Source organism: Bufo gargarizans, chromosome 4 (assembly GCF_014858855.1).
Source record: "Bufo gargarizans isolate SCDJY-AF-19 chromosome 4, ASM1485885v1, whole genome shotgun sequence".
Lineage (NCBI taxonomy): Eukaryota > Metazoa > Chordata > Amphibia > Anura > Bufonidae > Bufo > Bufo gargarizans.
In genome coordinates, this window is record NC_058083.1 from 148,231,277 (window position 1) to 148,244,492 (window position 13,216).

Consider the following 13,216-nt stretch of genomic DNA (forward strand, 5'->3'; position numbering starts at 1 on the left):
GCTGTGGAGGTCACTGTTAAAAGGGCAGGATACTGTAGATGTCACTGTTATGGTGGATACTGTTGATATCTTTTAACAGCTCACACAGACATTAAATAAAATAGATGAAATATACCCATGTAAAGCCGAGTCCTTCTGCTAGTATATACAGTGGGATGCAAAAGTTTGGGCAACCTTGTTAATTGTCATGATTTTCCTGTATAAATCGTTGGTTGTTACGATAAAAAATGTCAGTTAAATATATCATATAGGAGACACACACAGTGATATTTGAGAAGTGAAATGAAGTTTATTGAATTTACAGAAAGTGTGCTATAATTGTTTAAACAAAATTAAGCAGGTGCATAAATTTGGACACCACAAAAAATAAATGAAATCAACATTTAGTAGATCCTCCTTTTGCAGAAATTACAGCCTCTAAACGCTTCCTGTAGGTTCCAATGAGAGTCTGGATTCTGGCTGAAGGTATTTTGGACCATTCCTCTTCACAAAACATCTTTAGTTCATTCAGGTTTGATGGCTTCCGAGCATGGACAGCTCTCTTTTAAGTCACACCACAGATTTTCAATTATATTCAGGTCTGGGGACTGAGATGGCCATTCCAGAACGTTGTACTAGTTCCTCTGCATAAATGCCTTAGTGGATTTTGAGCAGTGTTTAGGGTCATTGTCTTGTTGAAAGATCCAGCCCCAGCGCAGCTTCAGCTTTGTCACTGATTCCTGGACATTGGTCTCCAGAATCTGCTGATACTGAGTGGAATCCATGCGTCCCTCAACTTTGACAAGATTCCCAGTCACTGCACTGGCCTCACAGCCCCACAGCATGATGGAACCACCACCATATTTTACTGTAGGTAGCAGGTGTTTTTCTTGGAATCCGGTGTTCTTTTTCCTCCATGCATAACGCCCCTTGTTATGGCCAAATAACTCAATTTTAGTTTCATCAGTCCACAGCACCTTATTCCAAAATGAAGCTGGCTTGTCCAAATGTGCACTTTTTGTGCTGTGGGCTGAGAAAAGGCTTCCTCTGCATCACTCTCGCATACAGCATCTCCTTGTGTAAAGTGCGCCGAATGGTTGAACGATGCACAGTGACTCCGTCTGCAGCAAGATGATGTTGTAGGTCTTTGGTGCTGGTCTGTGGGTTGACTCTGACTGTTCTCACCATTCGTCGCTTCTGTCTATCCGAGATTTTTCTTGGTCTGCCACTTCGAGCCTTAACTTGAACTGAGCCTGTGGTCTTCCATTTCCTCAATATGTTCCTAACTGTGGAAACAGACAGCTGAAATCTCTGAGACAGCTTTCTGTATCCTTCCCCTAAACCATGATGATGAACAATCTTTGTCTTCAGGTCATTTGAGAGTTGTTTTGACACCCCCATGTTGCTACTCTTCAGAGAAAATAAAAAGAGGAGGGAAACTTACAATTGACCCCTTAAATACTCTTTCTCATAATTGGATTCACCTGTGTATGTAGGTCAGGGGTCACTGAGCTTACCAAGCCAATTTGAGTTTCAAGTAATTAGTTCTAAAGGTTTTGGAATCAATAAAATGACAACAGTGCCCAAATTTATGCACCTGCCTAATTTTGTTTAAACAATTATAGCACACTTTCTGTAAATCCAATAAACTTCATTTCACTTCTCAAATATCACTGTGTGTGTCTCCTATATGATATATTTAACTGACATTTTTTATCGTAACAACCAACGATTTATACAGGAAAATCATGACGATTAACAAGGTTGCCCAAACTTTTGCATCCCACTGTATATATATATATATATATATATATATATAGAGAGAGAAAGTGTGGGCAGCACCACTATCTGTAAAGTATATGCGGAGTGCCAGCGGCTGGGTAGGCGATCCACCTCCAAACGTATAAAAATAAGAAATTCCGCAGCACATCCAGGTTGTAAGAAAGTAAAAAAAGACTTTATTCACCAAGCATGTGACGTTTCAATCCTCTCAATGGGATTGGGATTGCCTGAGGAAAATCCCATTGAGAGGATTGAAACGTCGCATGCTTGGTGAATAAAGTCTTTTTTTACTTTCTTACAACCTGGATGTGCTGCGGAATTTCTTATTTTTATATATATATATATATATATATACACATAAAGAAAAAGATAACAGCAGCACTACTTTTCAAATGCCAGGTGCAAATCCTTGGAATGTCACTAATGTAGAAGATGACAAGGCAGCATTCCGGTCTCCAGTGAAACAAAGTGGATTTTTGTTACACCCAATGCCAGTGCAATGTTTCAGCTCTCTCAATGGAGCCTTTGTCAAGCAGACTATATACACTATATATTGTGCTGCTACGCAGTTAAAATCAATATAGTTTAATTCATTTAACCATTCATATGATATTCTATATTTGGTTATATGCTCCCATCTAGTGGCCGTTTTTGTCAATACACTTGTTTTTCTTGTTTGTGATATCTGTGATTCATTTCCTTTCATTGCTCCACCCCTTCCTCTGTGTACTTCACTTCCTGTATCTTCTATACTGCTTCTGCATATGTACAGGTACACATGTATTCTCAATACCGGAATCCATCTTTTCTGCTGTACTCTGTTATCTGGCTTACAGAATAAAGCAACTTACATGGATAGAATCAGTGTTGGTGAGTTCAAGCTATCTGATAAGGATTGTCCGCAGTGATTATATCTGCTTATACAGACCAGGCATAGAGGTCTCACTAGGGATAAATTGCTATTACAACAATCGGAGTCAGAATATATACTATATACTATATACACTACTCATAAAAAGTTTGAGATATTTAGCTTGTGGGTAAAATTTCAGGATGATCCTAAAATACACTTTAACTTTTATAGGTGACCTTAAAGGGAACCTGTCATCAACTTTATGCTGACCATATAAAGTAGTGACAGAAATGCTGATTTCAGTGGTGTGTCACACATCAGCTAAAAGTAAGTGGTTGCTGAGAATCAGCATCATAATCATTGCAGCCCAGGCCTTGAAAAGAGTCAAATCTACCTGAGAAGAGTCATGGTTATTCATGAATTCCGGCTCTTCCTGCCCACCTACTGATGATTGACAGTCTTCTAAATAGTTTTCTTACTTTCTCTCTAGGAGAGAACTGCCAATCATCAGCAGATGGACGGGAGTGCAGGAGATTATGAATAACCATGACTCTTATCACGTAGATTTATCTCATTTCAAGGCCTGGGCTGCAATGATTATTATGCTGGTTCTCAGCAACCACTTACTTTTAGCTGATGTGTGACACACCGCTGAAATCTGCATTTCTGTCACTACTTTATACTGCCCTCAGTACGGTGAGAATAAAGTTGATGACAGGTTGCCTTTAATGTGACCTTCTATAAACTTTTGAATGCACATGTCTAACTGTTCAATGTTTCAGTACTTTTAAGGAGCTTAATGGCAAAATTCACAACAGGTGTTTGATCCATGAATACACCTAGTACATTTCCTGGTTCAATTAGAATTGCCAATTAAACAGTCCTCCTCATCATGCTGTTCAAATTTTGACCTCATAAACCAAGACAACACTTAACAATAAACAGTACCTCACCATTGTGAGGATGTTCTCAGACAGAAGTGACCACTGAGCTTAGAGTGTTATAATCAGGTTGCAACAGCGATACAGAGAGACTGGAACAGTCACAGAAAGGCATAGAAACGGACGTGCTTTGGCCACATCCTACACTGATGTCCGCTTCATTGTGAACAATGCCCTGCAGAACCAGATGATGAATGCCACACAACTCCAGTCTGTAAATTGATGAAAGTCAATTCACTCTGAGCAGAAATGATGGCGGCCAATGATGTTGCAAATGTCAAGGAGAGCGCTAGGCATCAGCCAGATGAGCCTTTGGTGGTGGTAGTGTTACAGAGTGTGCAGGTGTGTCTTGTCAATACAGTCAATAACTGCCCTGCACTTTGTGAATGATACAGTGACAAGCTCATACTACTTGAATAAGATCATTAATCCAGACATTGTGCCCCTGCATGAACAACACAGACCTAATTTTATCTTCATGGACGACAATGCGCCGGCTCATCGAGGTCACATCATTAGGGAACGGCTGCTGGAGACTGGTGTACCTCAAATGGAGTGAACTGCACTTTCTCCAAACATCCCATCGAAAACCTATGGGATCAGCTGAGTCACTGTGTAGAGGCTCGTAACTCTGTACCCCAAAAACTCAATGACCTGAGGGCCGCCCTTCAGAAAAAGCAGCATGCCATGCTTCAGCAGACAATAAGTCGACTTGTGAACAGCATTAGACGTCGTTGTCAAGCTGTAATTGATGCCGAAGGCCACAAGACAACATTTTGAGATACTGACATTTTTTGTGGGGGTATGCCCACCACTGTTGTTGGCTTTTGTTTCAATAGGTTGTTTGAGATGAAGAAATCTTCATTGCATGCTTCAACTTAAATGCCCTACTTTCATGATATAATATCACTGTAGCATGAACTTTTTACTTTTTCCACAAATTTCACCCAAAAGCCAAATATCCCTAACTCTTTGTGAGTAGTGTATATACGGCGTACTGAATGGGACACATGAGCTGTGCTCACTCAATCAAGACAGGCCCCTGCTGTAACTGCCAGCTTTGGTGACAACTCCGACCCTGGTGGTTTAACCCCTTAGATATGGCGGTCAATACTGAGCACCCCATGTAACCAGTTTACAGATGCAGAGGGCTCACTCTCTCACCCATCGGCTACCCGATGGTTGCTATGGCAGCCCAAGGTCCTATAAAAGCCTCAAGGTCTGCTAGCTATGGAAGTCTGAGGCCCAGGGTCTCATAGGCGAACTGTCAGTGTAAAACTGAGAGTTACAATGCATTACAATACAGCATCATTGTAAAAGCTATGAGGCCCTCAAAAGTTGAAAAGTTGAAGTCTGCTAGTGAGACTAAAATAAAAATAAAATGTGTTTTATAAAAAATGTATATTTAAGTTTCAAGTGTTAAAAAGCCCCTTCCCCCTCAAGCCATTTACTTTGCAAAACAAAAAACAAAATTAGACCAGCACCTTTTAAAGGGAACCTGTCACCTAGAAAATGCATATTAAACCGCCAGCAGTACCTTATTGCAGCCTATAGCATGATTATAAAGGTGTCTGTGTCTTTTATGTGCCAATGCGCCAAAAGTAAAAAAAAAAATACTTTTATTCAACTGGCCACGCTATGTAAACGAAAGCCTTGAAGATAACGGGGCAGCAGCCTTCTCTCCTGAAGTCAAGCACACCTGCCCCTTTACCTCCACTTAGCGTTTTATTGATAGGATTTCCTTCACTACTGGACACTTGAATCTTCTCTTGTGTGTGCGCTATTCCCCTGCAATACCAGCACCTCCGCACTGTTCCATTCCGCTATGAGGTATTGTTCAAAAGCTCAATGCTCAGGCACTCGCACACGAGATCGCACACATGTGAAAGACTACATTCAAGCAACCAGCAGTGAAGGAATTGGGCATCCTATCAACGCTATGGGGAGGTAAAGGGGGCAGGGCGCGCTTGACTTCAGGAGAGAAAGCCGCTGCCCCCTTGACTTCAATATACCTACACAAAAAGCGTAGGATGGCTAGGATAGCTCAAATAAATATAAATCTTTATTAAATATATGTATGTAAAATACAAAAAAAATGGACACAAAATGTATCAGAAGAAGTGTGATATACACCTGAGGGAAGACATAGTAAAAGTTACTAGTACAGAGGGGAGTACTATAGTTATATGTCCCTTGGCCAAAAGTAAATGGTCACTGGGAAAATGTAATGTGCAAATATATCAGGACCAATGTCCTATATACCAATATATTAGGCCCCCATTCACAAAAGTAACAAACACAATGTAACACCAGTCTATTACATACCCATAGTGTATGTGTATAAATATATATATATATATATACATATATATATATATATTGAATGAAGGTACAAGGGATCATTGTGGAAGATAGATAGGTACGTCAGCAGCAGTTGCTATTTGACACCTTGATACTTAGTATGGCTGTAATAGCTGATCCGGGAAGTATGGGAGTAGTCAAAGTGCTGGGTTGATCCAGGTCGGGTTTTTCCAGGCATAAAAAACAGACAGCACTGCCAGGTGAGGACGATTACCTCTGTCTGACAGTGGAGCTCAGGAGGTCTGTGTGCTGTGATCTGAGAGCTGTGTTGGGATCCACGGCTTGAGCCGGGCTGGAGGGTTCAGACCCCTGTAAGGGCGAACAGGCCACCTAACGCTTGCCTGTGGACTTGACAAGGAAGAACCTCCAAAAGGTTGTGAAGTAACACCCAGGAGAAAAGCGACTTGACCGATCACCAAGCGACTTGCGTTTTTATTTTGCTTTCACGTGTGAATAAACACTGATGTTTTGAACCAAGAACTTGTACTTTGCCTCTGTGCTGCACCCGCTAATCCTAACTACCAGAGCGAATCCCCACAATATATATAATTATATTCAGCATCTCATCTCAAAATTTTAGTTTTTCATGGGACAACACTAAAGATATGACACTTTTATGCAAGGTAAAGTAGTCAGTGGACAGCTTGTATAACAGTGTAACTTTGGTGTGCCCTCAAAATAACCCAACACACAGACATTAATGTCTAAAACGCTGGCAACAAAAGTGGGCATGGAGTTCACTAGAGCTTCACAGGTTGCCACTGGAGTCCTCTTCTATTCCACCATGACGAAATCACGGAGCTGGTGGATGTTATAGACCTTGTGCTCCTCCACCTTTTGTCCAAGGATGCCCCACAGATGCTCAATAGGGTTTAGGTCTGGAGACGTGCTTGGCCAGTCCAGCATCTTTTCTCTCAGATTCTTTAGAAAGGCAGTGGTCATCTTGGAAGTGTGTTTGGGGTTGGTATCATGTTGGTATACTGCCAGGCAGCCCAGTTTCCAAAGGCAGGAGATCATGCTCTGCTTCAGTACGTCACAGTACATGCTGGCATTCGTGGTTCCCATAATGAACTATAGCTCCCCACAGCCGACAGCACTTGTGCAGCCCCAAACCATGACACTCCCACCACCATGCTTGTACTACTCACCTGGTTGCCGCCACACACACTTGACACAATCTGAACCAAATAAGTTCATCTTGGTCTCATTAGACCACAAGACATGGCTCCAGTAATCCATGTTCTTAGTCTGCCTGTCTTTAGCAAACTGTTTGCAGGCTTTCTTGTGCTTCATTTTTAGAAGAGGTTTCCTTCTGGGACGACAGCCATGCAGACCAATTTGATGCAGTGTGTGACGTATGAACTGAGCACTGACAGGCTGACCCTCCATCTCTCTAACCTCTGCAGCAATGCTGGCAGCACTCATATGTCTATTTATAAAAGACAACCTCTGGATATGACGCTGAGCACGTGCATTTAACTTCTTTGATCAACCATGGCGAAGCCTGCTCTGAGTGGAACATGTCTTGTTAAACCACTGTATGGTCTTGGCCACCGTGCTGCCGCTCAGTTTTAGGGTGTAGGCAATCTTCCTATAGTCTAGGCCATCTTTATGTAGAGCAACAATTCTTTTTTTCAGATCCTCAGAGAATGATTTGCCATGAGGTGCCATGTTGAACGTCCAGTGACCAGTATGAGAGAGTGTGAGAGCAATAACACCAAGTTTAACACATCTGCTCCCCATTCACACCTGATACCTTGTAACACTAACGAGTCACATGACACTAGGGAAAGAAAATGGCTAATTGGGCACAATTTGGTCATTTTCACTTAGAGGTGTACTAACTTTTGTAGCTAGTGGTTTAGACATTAATGGCTGTGTGTTGAGTTATTTTGAGGGCACACCAAATTTACACTGTTATTCAAGCTGTACACTGACTACTTTACATTGCATCAAAGTGTCAGATCTTAAGTGTTGTCCCATGAAAAGATATAATAAAATATTTACAAAAATGTGAGGGATGGACTCACTTTTATGAGATATTGTAGATTGTAAGACCTTTCGAGCAGGGCATTCATTCCTCTTATTGTAATTGTTGACTTGTTTGTTGCAATTGTAAGCATCCAAAGGGTGAAGTTATTGATGGTAAGTACAGTGGGATGCGAAAGTTTGGGCAACCTTGTTAATCGTCATAATTTTCCTGTATAAATCGTTGGTTGTTACGATAAAAAATGTCAGTTAAATATATCATATAGGAGACAGACACAGTGATATTTGAGAAGTGAAATTAAGTTTATTGGATTTACAGAAAGTGTGCTATAATTGTTTAAACAACATTAGGCAGGTGCATAAATTTGGGCACTGTTGTCATTTTATTGATTCCAAAACCTTTAGAACTAATTATTGGAACTCAAATTGGCTTGGTAAGCTCAGTGACCCCTGACCTACATACACAGGTGAATCCAATTATGAGAAAGAGTATTTAAGGGGGTCAATTGTAAGTTTCCCTCCTCTTTTAATTTTCTGAAGAGTAGCAACATTGGGGTCTCAAAACAACTCTCAAATGACCTGAAGGCAAAGATTGTTCACCATCATGGTTTAGGGGAAGGATACAGAAAGCTGTCTCAGAGATTTCAGCTGTCTGCTTCCACAGTTAGGAACATATTGAGGAAATGGAAGACCACAGGCTCAGTTCAAGTTAAGGCTCGAAGTGGCAGACCAAGAAAAATCTCAGATAGACAGAAGTGACGAATGGTGAGAACAGTCAGAGTCAACCCACAGACCAGCACCAAAGACCTACAACATCATCTTGCTGCAGATGGAGTCACTGCGCATCGTTCAACCATTCGGCGCACTTTACACAAGGAGATGCTGTATGCGAGAGTGATGCAGAGGAAGCCTTTTCTTCGCCCACTGCACAAAAAGTGCCGCTTGAGGTGGGCTAAAGCACATTTGGACAAGCCAGCTTCATTTTGGAATAAGGTGCTGTGGACTGATGAAACTAAAATTGAGTTATTTGGCCATAACAAGGGGCGTTATGCATGGAGGGAAAATAACACAGCATTCCAAGAAAAACACCTGCTACCTACAGTAAAATTTGGTGGTGGTTCCATCATGCTTTGGGGCTGTGTGGCCAGTGCAGGGACTGGGAATCTTGTCAAAGTTGAGGGACGCATGGATTCCACTCAGTATCAGCAGATTCTGGAGACCAATGTCCAGGAATCAGTAACAAAGCTGAAGCTGCGCCGGGGCTGGATCTTTTAACAAGACAACGACCCTAAACACTGCTCAAAATCCACTAAGGCATTTATGCAGAGGAACAAGTACAACGTTCGGGAATCTCAGTCCCTAGACCTAAATATAATTGAAAATCTGTGGTGTGACTTAAAGAGAGCTGTCCATGCTCGGAAGCCATCAAACCTGAATGAACTAAAGATGTTTTGTAAAGAGGAATGGTCCAAAATACCTTCAACCAGAATCCAGACTCTCATTGGAACCTACAGGAAGCATTTAGAGGCTGTAATTTCTGCAAAAGGAGGATCTACTAAATATTGATTTCATTTTTTTTTTGTGGTGCCCAAATTTATGCACCTGCCTAATTTTGTTTAAACAATTATAGCACACTTTCTGTAAATCCAATAAACTTCATTTCACTTCTCAAATATCACTGTGTGTGTCTCCTATATGATATATTTAACTGACATTTTTTATCGTAACAACCAACGATTTACAGACGTGGACAAAATTGTTGGTACCCTTTGGTCAATGAAAGAAAAAGTCACAATGGTCACAGAAATAACTTTAATCTGACAAAAGTAATAATAAATTAAAATTCTATAAATGTTAACCAATGAAAGTCAGACATTGTTTTTCAACCATGCTTCAACAGAATTATGTAAAAAAAATAAACTCATGAAACAGGCATGGACAAAAATGATGGTACCCCTAACTTAATATTTTGTTGCGCAACCTTTTGAGGCAATCACTGCAATCAAACGCTTCCTGTAACTGTCAATGAGACATCTGCACCTCTCAGCAGGTATTTTGGCCCACTCCTCATGAGCAAACTGCTCCAGTTGTGTCCGGTTTGAAGGGTGCCTTTTCCAGACTGCATGTTTCAGCTCCTTCCAAAGATGCTCAATAGGATTGAGGTCAGGGCTCATAGAAGGCCACTTTAGAATAGTCCAATTTTTTCCTCTTAGCCATTCTTGGGTGTTTTTAGCGGTGTGTTTTGGGTCATTGTCCTGTTGCAAGACCCATGACCTGCGACTGAGACCAAGCTTTCTGACACTGGCTAGTACATTTCTCTCTAGAATTCCTTGATAGTCTTGAGATTTCATTGTACCCTGCACAGATTCAAGACACCCTGTGCCAGACGCAGCAAAGCAGCCCCAGAACATAACAGAGCCTCCTCCATGTTTCACAGTAGGGACAGTGTTCTTTTCTTGATATGCTTCATTTTTTCGTCTGTGAACATACAGCTGATGTGCCTTGGCAAAAACTTCGATTTTTGTCTCATCTGTCCACAGGACATTCTCCCAGAAGCTTTGTGGCTTGTCAACATGTAGTTTGGCATATTCCAGTCTTGCTTTTTTATGATTCGTTTTCAACAATGGTGTCCTCCTTGGTCGTCTCCCATGTAGTCCACTTTGGCTCAAACAACGACGGATGGTGCGATCTGACACTGATGTTCCTTGAGCATGAAGTTCACCTTGAATCTCTTTAGAAGTCTTTCTAGGCTCTTTTGTTACCATTCGGATTATCCGTCTCTTAGATTTGTCATCAATTTTCCTCCTGCGGCCACGTCCAGGGAGGTTGGCTACAGTCCCATGGATCTTAAACTTATGAATAATATGTGCAACTGTACTCACAGGAACATCTAGTTGCTTGGAGATGGTCTTATAGCCTTTACCTTTAACATGCTTGTCTATAATTTTCTTTCTGATCTCTTGAGACAGCTCTTTCCTTTGCTTCCTCTGGTCCATGTCGAGTGTGGTACACACCATATCACCAAACAACACAGTGATTACCTGGAGCCATATATATAGGCCCAATGGCTGATTACAAGGTTGTAGACACCTGTGATGCTAATTAGTGGACACACCTTGAATTAACATGTCCCTTTGGTCACATTATGTTCTGTGTTTTCTAGGGGTACCATCATTTTTGTCCATGCCTGTTTCATGAGTTTATTTTTTTACATAATTCTGTTGAAGCATGGTTGAAAAACAATGTCTGACTTTCATTGGTTAACATTTATAGAATTTTAATTTATTATTACTTTTGTCAGATTAAAGTTATTTCTGTGACCATTGTGACTTTTTCTTTCATTGACCAAAGGGTACCAACAATTTTGTCCACGTCTGTATACAGGAAAATCATGACGATTAACAAGGTTGCCCAAACTTTCGCATCCCACTGTATGTGTCACTGATGCTGCTGCTCTCAGTGATGTAAATCCCGGAGGTAAATGGCAACCAGTGATGTTAGATTGCTGAGTTTGTGGTAGCTGGAATTTGGGTCCAGGATTTAGGAGTGACTGAAGAGTTTGGGTGGGAAGATCACTTCCATACTCCATCTCCTGTGTTACCACCTCACCCAGCTGGAAGCTAATTTAAAAGACACACTGTCAGTGTGTGGTTGGTGTTGGTCTGCAGAGGACTTGGGAGCATTCCTCTCCACAGTGTTCCTGAGAAGGGAAAAAACAAGATTCTGCACAAAGGTGACTCCTGTATTTTTGTCTGTTTAAAAATTGAACTGTTATATGACACATGAGGGCTGAAGATAAGTGCTTTATGTGACTGAACTTTGATGGGCTGAAGCCAAGCCATCCTGTTGGAACAAATTTGAGTTGTGTTTTTTTCCAATAAAACCCTTATGCTGCATCCAATCCTGCCGAATGCCTACCATTTGTACAGCTAATCTCCAAACAATGAGTGAACACTCTTATTGTTAAGTGCTATGGAATATGTTAGGGGTGCTCTATGTAAATAAAGATTATTATAAATATTATTCTTTATCCTGCTTACTAAAAAATGAAATTAAAGTGATCAAAAAGTTGTATGTACCCCAAAATACCACCAATGATAATGACAACTTATCCCAAAAATAAGCCCTCACACAACTCTATTGAGACAAAAATTATCAGGCAAAAAGACACACCTTACCATTGAGGCCTTCTGCAATTTCGCTGATAAAGATATTAAACAATATGGGTCCCAGAACAGATCCCTGAGGTACCCCACTGGTAACAAGACCTTGGTCTGAATATACTCCATTGACTACAACCCTCTGTTGCCTGTCCCTCAGCCACTGCCTAATCCATTCAACAATATGGGAGTCCAAGCCCAAAGACTGCACTTTATTAAATAAGCCTTCTATGTGAGACAGTATCAAAAGCCTTACTAAAGTCCAGATAAGCGATGTCTACTGCACCTCCTCCATCTATTATTTTAGTCACCCAATCAAAAAAATCAATAAGATTAGTTTGACATGATCTCCCTGAAGTAAACCCATGCTGTTTACTTTTGTGGCATTTCCATACCAAGTAAAAAACAACTAACAATGGAGCATGGTGTATCTCAGATGGCACCAGCTGGGAAAAACATACTGGGCACTGAAATGTCATATCTGTGTAAAATTTCCAATTTTCATTTTGCACAGTTCTCTGCTCATTAATTTCTGCAAAATACCTATGGTAAAATACTTCAGGGGTTCAGTTTCCAAAATGAGTCCACTGTATGGGTACCTCAGGGTCTCGGCACATATGATGTAACACCCAAAAACCATTCAAGCAAAATCCACACTCCACGAGTTAAATGGTGCCCCTTCCCTACTGAGCCTTTTGATTATGCTCATACAGCAGCTTATAGGCAAATGTTTGGAATTTCCGGGCCCAGTAGAACCAGCTTAACAATTTAAGTTGTGAATCTCAGATTGCATAAGCTGGGCAAAACACATTGGGCACTGAAATTCTATGTCTGTGGAAAAATTGCTATTTTCATTTTGCACGGGCTGCTGAGCATTCATTTCTGGAAAATACCTGTGGTGATCAAATCACAGAATAAATCAGTGCATTTTGCATGGTAGAACAAAAATGCAGGTGCACAGTCACAATTAAAGGAAAAGTCACAGAAGCAGGGGTGTTGTTCCGCTGATCCGCTAGTTGCCGGCTGCGCAGGCATGAGTTCAGTCACTTCGGTGCGCAATCCTGTCCTGCAGCGCGTGATAGAGACTCGCCGTGGGAGGTCACAGGATCACGTGCAGCAAGACGGGATTGTGCACCGAAGTGACTGAACTC

At 41.2% G+C, this 13,216-nt stretch overlaps 1 long non-coding RNA gene across 1 annotated transcript in view; it reads left to right on the plus strand.

Moving 5' to 3' along the window:
* The window catches only part of LOC122934476, a 249,714-nt gene that overhangs the window by 216,984 nt on the left and 19,514 nt on the right, over positions 1-13,216 (plus strand). The gene's annotated exons all lie outside the window — the stretch shown is intronic.